The sequence below is a fragment of the Gossypium arboreum genome, chromosome 5 (assembly GCF_025698485.1).
Source record: "Gossypium arboreum isolate Shixiya-1 chromosome 5, ASM2569848v2, whole genome shotgun sequence".
NCBI lineage: Eukaryota > Viridiplantae > Streptophyta > Magnoliopsida > Malvales > Malvaceae > Gossypium > Gossypium arboreum.
The window spans coordinates 88,922,463-88,931,929 of NC_069074.1; positions in this window are offsets into that span (position 1 = coordinate 88,922,463).

Genomic DNA, 9,467 nt, shown 5'->3' on the forward strand with positions numbered 1-9,467 from the left:
AGACTAACTAAGCTTTGATTACATATTTTATTCAGCCTATAATTCCACACCAACAATTTATAGTGATTTTCTAAAATCACATTACTGCTGCTGTCCAAAGCAAATTATTACAATTTGCTCTTAATTTTCCAAGTCCAAACACTTATGAACTTACCATTTGAGTTTAAGACATATCATGGCCACATCATATCTTATTAAATCAACTCATTATGTCCTATTATGATTGAATTTACTCAACGTTTAATCACTTAAAACTTTCCTCGGAAGTGGTCGACGACTAGATATCCACGGCTATTCGTTTACTTTCTCTTTATCCAAAATTGCCCCTCTATGCTCTTGAGTCTAATTTAACAAATAAATTGATTTAATCATTTGAACATCAAAAAGAGAACTCAAGGTACTTAACCCATATATACATTAGACATTAGAGTCACATATATTTGAAATCATGAATCAAACTCAACATTTTAGCGCACACTCTCTTTTAGCCGATTATCTAAGCCAAGATAAAAGCATTAATATGCTTGCCTCTAACCGAATACATGCAACACCAATCCATCTCATGTGGCCGAATATGCATCTCTATGTTGAGGCCAATTATATACTTAATACCACATATAAATGACATACATTTTACTAACTAATGCATTACATATTATAACTCAATACGCATCCATCATTTACTCCTTAACTGAAACACCACCATATATAAATATATACCTTGAGATAATATATATGTCATACCAATACATCATGTGCAAATATATATATATATGTGCAAGAGCCGAATCACAAAGTTGATTATAACCATCTCATATATTTTCATCATATACCCGAATGCACAAGTACATTATAATAACTTCCAACTTAATTCATGTCACAAATTTATACTTCACAAGAATAAATCATTAACCAAATATAAACATATATCCAAAACACAAATCTTACCTACGATGTAATAAGCATATCAAAATAAACTCTTTCTATGTTCGAATATAACCTAATAGCATTTAATACCAAATCATGTATAACACCTCAACCAAATATATTAACCAAATTCACATGTATATTTTATTTTTACATGAACCATAGCCGAATCGTTTTAACCATGAGTAACATAACAAGCATAAATCATACTTATGGATATACCATGGCCGATTCAATCTAATCACATCCAAAATCATCAACCATTTTCAATGCATATAACATATATAAACATGAATAAGTTTCATATAATCTCTTAACACATTAATTTCTTTCATCAACAATCTTTTTGTTTCTTTATCCATCAAAACTTAAAGGTAAGAAAAAAAATCAAGTTCTTCTCACACATACCATAACCGAAAGTTCCATCCAACACTCTAAATTCAAAATTTTAGTATGGCTAGGTAAGAAAAACATGATGATTAACCTGAACAAACTAAGATTTCAAAAGAAAGATTAACAAAATTTACTAACCTTCTCTTCATTCAAAAGGCCGAATGCCTTCCCCCCCCCCTCTTTTTCTTCTTCTTGTACGGCTAAGAAGAACAACGTGATAACCCTTTTTTTTTTCTTTTATTATCCTAGTATTTCTTTTATTATTTCCTTTCTTTTACATAAAATAATGACCACTTCATGGAAATTTACCACATATTCTAATATATGCTCCATCATGGCCGCCACTATGTATAAAAAAGGAGTATTTGACATGCAAAGCCATTATTTTCACTACATGCTTTAATAGGTCCTTATAAATTAACCTATCACATTTCAAAAGTGTCACACATACGTCCTATTAACTAAGTTCACATGCAATCGACTAAATCGAAGCTTAAAACTTTCACACATTCATACTCACATATTCTAGACAATAATTATCACATTCAAATACTTCAGTGACTCGGCTTAGCGGTCCCGAGACCACTTCCCGACAAGGGTCAATTTAGGGCTGTCACAACTCTCCCCCACTTAAGAAATTTTCGTCCCCGAAAATCTTACCGGTAAATAGGTTAGGATAACGTTCTCTTATTGAATTATATCCACAAAGACATTAGCTCATTGATAGCAATTGTAATTCATTATTGATTTCGCATCGGTCTATAAAACCATTTTCTTATCTTAAAACAAATACATAAACATTTCTACAAGTATGCACATATATCTCATTTCCTTGATTTCATAAGCAATAATCACTTAATTTAATTCACAAATGCATTTCAAACACATATAAATCACATATTAACATGTATAATTCATATCATCAACCCACATATTCGTAACTCACACTTTTATTCATGTATAAGCTGTAACCTAACCGAAAATACACATATACTCAAACATCCCAACAAATATCCTTTATAACTCCATCATATCTCACTATTCAACTTAACCTATTTCCAACAGAAAATCAACTTCCACATACCTGAACATTGAATTCATTTAGCACATTCAATCACCGTTAACGATACCCGTATACAATCGATTTGGCATAAAGCCTCATATAGTATACCGGCATGGGATTTATTTTAGCACATAACCCATATATCCAAAATTATCAGCATTCATCAAAAATTCTTACAGACTTTCAAATGTTGAACTTAATCGAAATAATTTCTTGAATATGATTAACAAAAAAAATAGGGGTCATTTAGCAATAGCACATATGACTTCATATACCAAGCATTCCATAGACTACATCCGTAACACATTTATAACATGAATTTATTTCTTAACAACATATCCACCATCTTTTTACGTATTCACTTATTTAGTATACATAACATAATATAATATGAACTCACAAATTTTTACTTTCATTTGATTTTCACATACCTTTCGTACATACCTGTATCACTTATTCTGATCTTACTTTATTTACCATCTTAAATATACCCGTTGAATCATTCGAAATCATTACTGATACTCATTAAGCACATATAGCTCTCACAATGCCATATCCTAGATATGGTCTTACATATTCTCACATATCGAGCCGATGCCATGTCCTAGACATGGTCTTACACACTGTCTCAAATCAATGCCTTCGTCCCAGACGAGGTCTTACATGAATTCCACTTCACACACTTAGTGCCCACTGACCGATCTCGCACTCATAGTGCTCGGTTAAAGGAATTCGCACACACACAGTGCCTCAATTTCTGATCTGGCACACATAGTGCTCTTATTCATTCGTTATTACACATTGAAATGACTTAACCAAGTCTATAAACATCATGTATGTACACTTTTAAACATATTATCTCATTTAAGTTTGAATTAGTATAGTAATGAACACTTAAACTTTGCTCAAATTACCAAGACGAAGCCTACTAGGCACGAAGGCGAATACACGTCCACCAAAGATGATTGCTCTTGGGACCTAGCCGGATATAACACCAAAGACGAATGCTCTTTGGAACTTAGCCGGATACATCACTAGCACGAATGCTCTTCGGACTTAGCCGGATACATCACTAGCACGAATGCTCTTCGGGACTTAGCCGGATACATCACTAGCACGAATGCTCTTCGGGACTTAGCCGGATACATCACTAGCACGAATGCTCTTCGGGACTTAGCAGGATACATCACTAGCACGAATGCTCTTCGGGACTTAGCAGGATACATCACTAGCACGAATGCTCTTGGGACTTAGCCCGGATACATCACTCTCAATTCTCATGTACATATACACATATGGCAATACACATTAGTATATCATTTACATTACTTGAATACAAACACAACATGCTTATCGACCATTCAACTTCCGGTTCCATAGCCACATACAAAATCACATTTATAGTCATAACACTCTTTCAAAATTGCATCACTTACACCCTTATAATTCAATCCAAATCGAAATTCAAATACGAGTACATGATACGTACCTGATCAACTTAATAATTTAGGCATATCTAAGTGAAGTTATATCGCAAATTCTCATAGTCAGAAGCTTGCTACGGCTCGATCGGGATCAAGATTCATTACAATACAGCAAACACATTTTAATAGTCAAAAATCATCACCCTATCATTTTCTCACTTTATGGCATGTATAAATAGACTCACGCGTGCTACGTTAGTCCTAGAATCGACTAAACCGTAGCTCTGATACCAATAAAATGTAACACCCCTATCCCGTAACCGTCGCCAGAATAGGTAAGGGGCATTACCGGACTTGTAACTCATGTCAGAACAGTAAAATTTTGAATTTTTTTCTCGAAATAAAGATAGTTCATTTAAATAAGTACTAAGCACAACCAGAAGTGAAATTTAAACTTCACTAAGTAAACATTCAAATGATGCCATTTTCGCATGGCTTATATACATTAACCAAAAATATTCTTCCGCCACTAGTCTATTCTATACATGCCATAAAATAATTCTAAACATAACAGTAACAAGCGGTGGATAGTGATAGTGTGACTAGTTGCTGACGATCCCCGAGCCTGTAGCTTCGCAATGAGATCTATAAAACAAAGGAAACAGAGTAAACGGAGTAAGCATTACAATGCTTAGTAAGTTTTAAGCAGTGTCAACAGATAACAATCAAATTATAACATAGTTGTTCGTATATTTTATTTCACTCTTCCTTCGGGCATACCATCCCTTTACCGAATATGCGCATCTCATCATATACAATAGACAGATAAACTTTCACATAAAAGTGAGCTCATGTGACATAAATATATTGTATGATTTCACATAACCTCTCACACTGATCCGATGTCACATAATCATAGGAATAGTCTCATAGATTGCTCTCGTATGCATCACATAACTACCTTATGATTTAGTTCAAATCAAGCTCACATATAAACTTGGAGTACATACTTGTTTAACCTTTCGCATTGAATATATTTATAAGCAATTCTTATTACGAAGTCTTATAGCTTTAACCACTACTCGGATTATCGGCGAGACCTTTAGCTCGCATTTAAATCTCCACACGGGTTATCGGGTCTTACCGGACAAAATCTCCACACGTAGTCATCGGGTCTTACCGGACATAATCTCCACACGTAGTCATCGGGTCTTACCGGAATATATTTCCAAGTTTCATGTACATTTAATCACATGTTACAACATTCACATCAACTGTCATATTTGTGATTCATTTGCCTCATCAAATATCTAATAATACACACCTTTCACATTGGTCGTTCGGCCACAATATACGCACATCGCCTACATATTTCACACTAGCCATTCGGCTTTACCACATATACATATCTCATATATATATATATTTCACATTGACCATTCGGCTTTACCACATATGCATATCTCATACATATTTCACATTAGCCATTCGGCTTTACCACATATACATATCTCATACATATTTCACATTAGCCATTCGGCTTTACCACATATATGCATGTTCATATTCACCACATTGGCAATTCGGCCTTATCACACATATGCATGCTCACATTCATCACATTGGCCATTCGGCCTTATCACATATATGCATGTTCACATTCATCACATAAAATCCTAAATCAAAATATAAATTTTCATGTATTCACATCACAATTATCCAAATATACTTCACATACCACATATACTATCATGTATACACTTTGTCTTGGCCGAATCTACATCAATCATTTTCCAATGAATAATTCAATTTCATGCCATACTATCATTTCATATTCGAATACTCATAAACTTACAATTTCACAAATTTTAATATCAAAGATCTGTCTAACACTCATATATCGTTTTACAATATCACGATTTAGAATTCACGTATGGGTTTAATCAATAGCTTATGAGCAACTAAAACAAGTTTTATCCATGTTTACAACAAAATCACATATTCACTACGAGCTGTTTTCCTGAGCAATAGTCACTAAATTATTTATAACTGGAACTAAAAAACTCCAAATCACTTGCCGTTAATTTTCCCTGAATATAGACTCGTATATCTTCCATCCATAAAATTTCCAGAATTTTAGGTTTGGCCAATCAATACCAGATTTTTCTTAAAGTTTCCCCTGTTTCACTGTTTGACTAATCTGACCACTCTTCACTACGAATCAAATTTTTCATTGTACAGAATTCATAATGTGTTCTATTTGATTTCATTTGAAACTAGACTCATTAAGGAGTCTAAGCATATAAATCTTATCTTATAACCATTTTTGTAAAAATTATAATGATTTTCCAAAAACAGAACAGGGGATTTCGGAGTCATTTTGACACTGTCCCACACAACTCTAAATATCTCTTTATAGGAAATTTGTTTGCTTCCACGGTCTCTTTTATAAGAAACTAGACTAACTAAGCTTTGATTACATATTTTATTCAGCCTATAATTCCACACCAACAATTTATAGTGATTTTCTAAAATCACATTACTGTTGCTGTCCAAAGCAAATTATTACAATTTGCTCTTAATTTTCCAAGTCCAAACACTTATGAACTTACCATTTGAGTTTAAGACATATCATGGTCACATCATATCTTATTAAATCAACTCATTATGTCCTATTATGATTGAATTTACTCAACGTTTAATCACTTAAAACTTACCTCGGAAGTGGTCGACGACTAGATATCCACGGCTATTCATTTACTTTCTCTTTATCCAAAATTGCCCCTCTATGCTCTTGAGTCTAATTTAACAAATAAATTGATTTAATCATTTGAACATCAAAAAGAGAACTCAAGGCACTTAACCCATATATACATTAGATATTAGAGTCACATATATATGAAATCATGAATCAAACTCAACATTTTAGCCCACACTCTCTTTTAGCCGATTATCTAAGCCAAGATAAAAGCATTAATATGCTTGCCTCTAACCGAATACATGCAACACCAATCCATCTCATGTGGCCGAATATGCATCTCTATGTTGAGGCCAATTATATACTTAATACCACATATAAATGACATACATTTTTCTAACTAATGCATTACATATTATAACTCAATATGCATCCATCATTTACTCCATAACTGAAATACCACCATATATAAATATATACCTTGAGATAATATATATGTCATACCAATACATCATGTGCAAATATATATATATATGTGCAAGAGCAGAATCACAAAGTTGATTATAACCATCTCATATATTTTCATCATATACCCGAATGCACAAGTACATTATAATAACTTCCAACTCAATTCATGTCACAAATTTATACTTCACAAGAATAAATCATTAACCAAATATAAACATATATCCAAAACACAAATCTTACCTACCATGTAATAAGCATATCAAAATAAACTCTTTCTATGTTCGAATATAACCTAATAGCATTTAATACCAAATCATGTATAACACCTCAACCAAATATATTAACCAAATTCACATGTATATTTTATTTTTACATGAACCATAGCCGAATCATTTTAACCATGAGTAACATAACAAGCATAAATCATACTTATGGATATACCATGGCCGATTCAATCTAATTACATCCAAAATCATCAACCATTTTCAATGCATATGACATATATAAACATGAATAAGTTTCATATAATCTCTTAACACATTAATTTCTTTCATCAACAATCTTTTTGTTTCTTTATCCATCAAAACTTAAAGGTAAGAAAAAAAAATCAAGTTCTTCTCACACATACCATAACCGAAAGTTCCATCCAACACTCAATTCAAAATTTTAGTATGGCTAGGTAAGAAAAACATGATGATTAACCTGAACAAACTAAGATTTCAAAAGAAAGATTAACAAAATTTACTAACCTTCTCTTCATTCAAAAGGTCAATGCCTTTCCCCCCTATTTTTCTTCTTCTTGTACGGCTAAGAAGAACAAGGTGATAACCCTTTTTTTTTCTTTTATTATCCTTAGTATTTCTTTTATTATTTCCTTTCTTTTACATAAAATAATGACCACTTCATGGAAATTTACCACATATTCTAATATATGCTCCATCATGGCGGCCACTATGTATAAAAAAGGAGTATTTGACATGCAAAGCCATTATTTTCACTACATGCTTTAATAGGTCCTTATAAATTAACCTATCACATTTCAAAAGTGTCACACATACGTCCTATTAACTAAGTTCACATGCAATCGACTAAATCGAAGCTTAAAACTTTCACACATTCATACTCACATATTCTAGACAATAATTATCACATTCAAATACTTCGGTGACTCGGCTTAGCGGTCCCGAGATCACTTCCCGACTAGGGTCAATTTAGGGCTGTCACACTGCCCATATAACAAGTCTAAAATCCAATGCAATTTCCAATAACTCTCCAAACAATCAGCATTTCAATAAAAATTGCTGTCCATACTCTCCCAAAAAGCACCAAGGTCCCATACATCCCTGAAACACCTCCCTTCCCTGTCACCTTCAATAATATCAGCTTTAAAAAACTCCACCCAATATTCATGAAGGCAAAAACTGTTACGTCGCTCCTTCAACTCGTCCCAAAATACACTTTGATCAGAGCAAGCATACGATGCAAAACACATTGATCAATGACTCTTACATAACATCCCCCATCCACCTACTTACCACTACTAACAACCTGACTTCACAATTAATTCAAATTTCCTCAAAGCATTCCTTAACCCATAAGGACATTACCCCACCCAGTTGATCACTAACAGAAAAGGAAACAAACATTCAAAATTATCAAACACCAAAACCTCCTGAATAGTACCTTCAACAGCAAACTCCAATTTCCTCTCCAAAATCTGGACGAGGTTCATCTTCACCTAGTATTAACCTCCATTACCTAATCTCCTCTCTCTCTCCATGACTTCGAAACTTTGTTATTGAATCTCCACTCCCATAAGTTCCTCGATAACATCTTCTTCATCACCACGAACACTGAACCCCAATTTCTTTCCAATTGCCCAAGTGTTATTTGCTTCCCTAATAAATCCCCTCATTCTGATACTAATATCTAAAATTGATAGAGATAAATTTGCAATCCTCTCATCATCCTTACTAACTTCCTTTCCTTTTTCCTTCTGCCTTGCTTTAACTCTCTTTTTCTCACTTTAATCGTTAAACTGCTGCTTTGAATTTCATACATAGACCGTACCTTCTTATTCAATATTTTCTCTTTTTTTTTCTTGATATTGCAATGGTGTTTTATGATCCTATGCCTCATTTACTACTGATCTTCAAGCCGCATAATGTATTCAATAACATCTCTTTCATCTCCCCTCACACTAAGCCCCAATTTCTTCCCTAATTCCCAAGTCTGCTTAGCTTCCCTTAGAATTACCTTCCTCCTATTACTGATATCTGAATCAGACAATGAAAGGTTGACAACTTTATCTTCTTTTCTTGACACAGAACTGCTTTTTTCCTTTCTCCTACTTCGATCCCCCCTTTGTTTTTCTTTGGAAGACAACACCCTATCCTGAATTACTCGCATGGAACTGATTCTTTTATTAAATTGTTTCTTCTTCCTCCTACCTCTGACTGTATTTAAGAATTCCTCTTTAATCTCCTGGCATAAG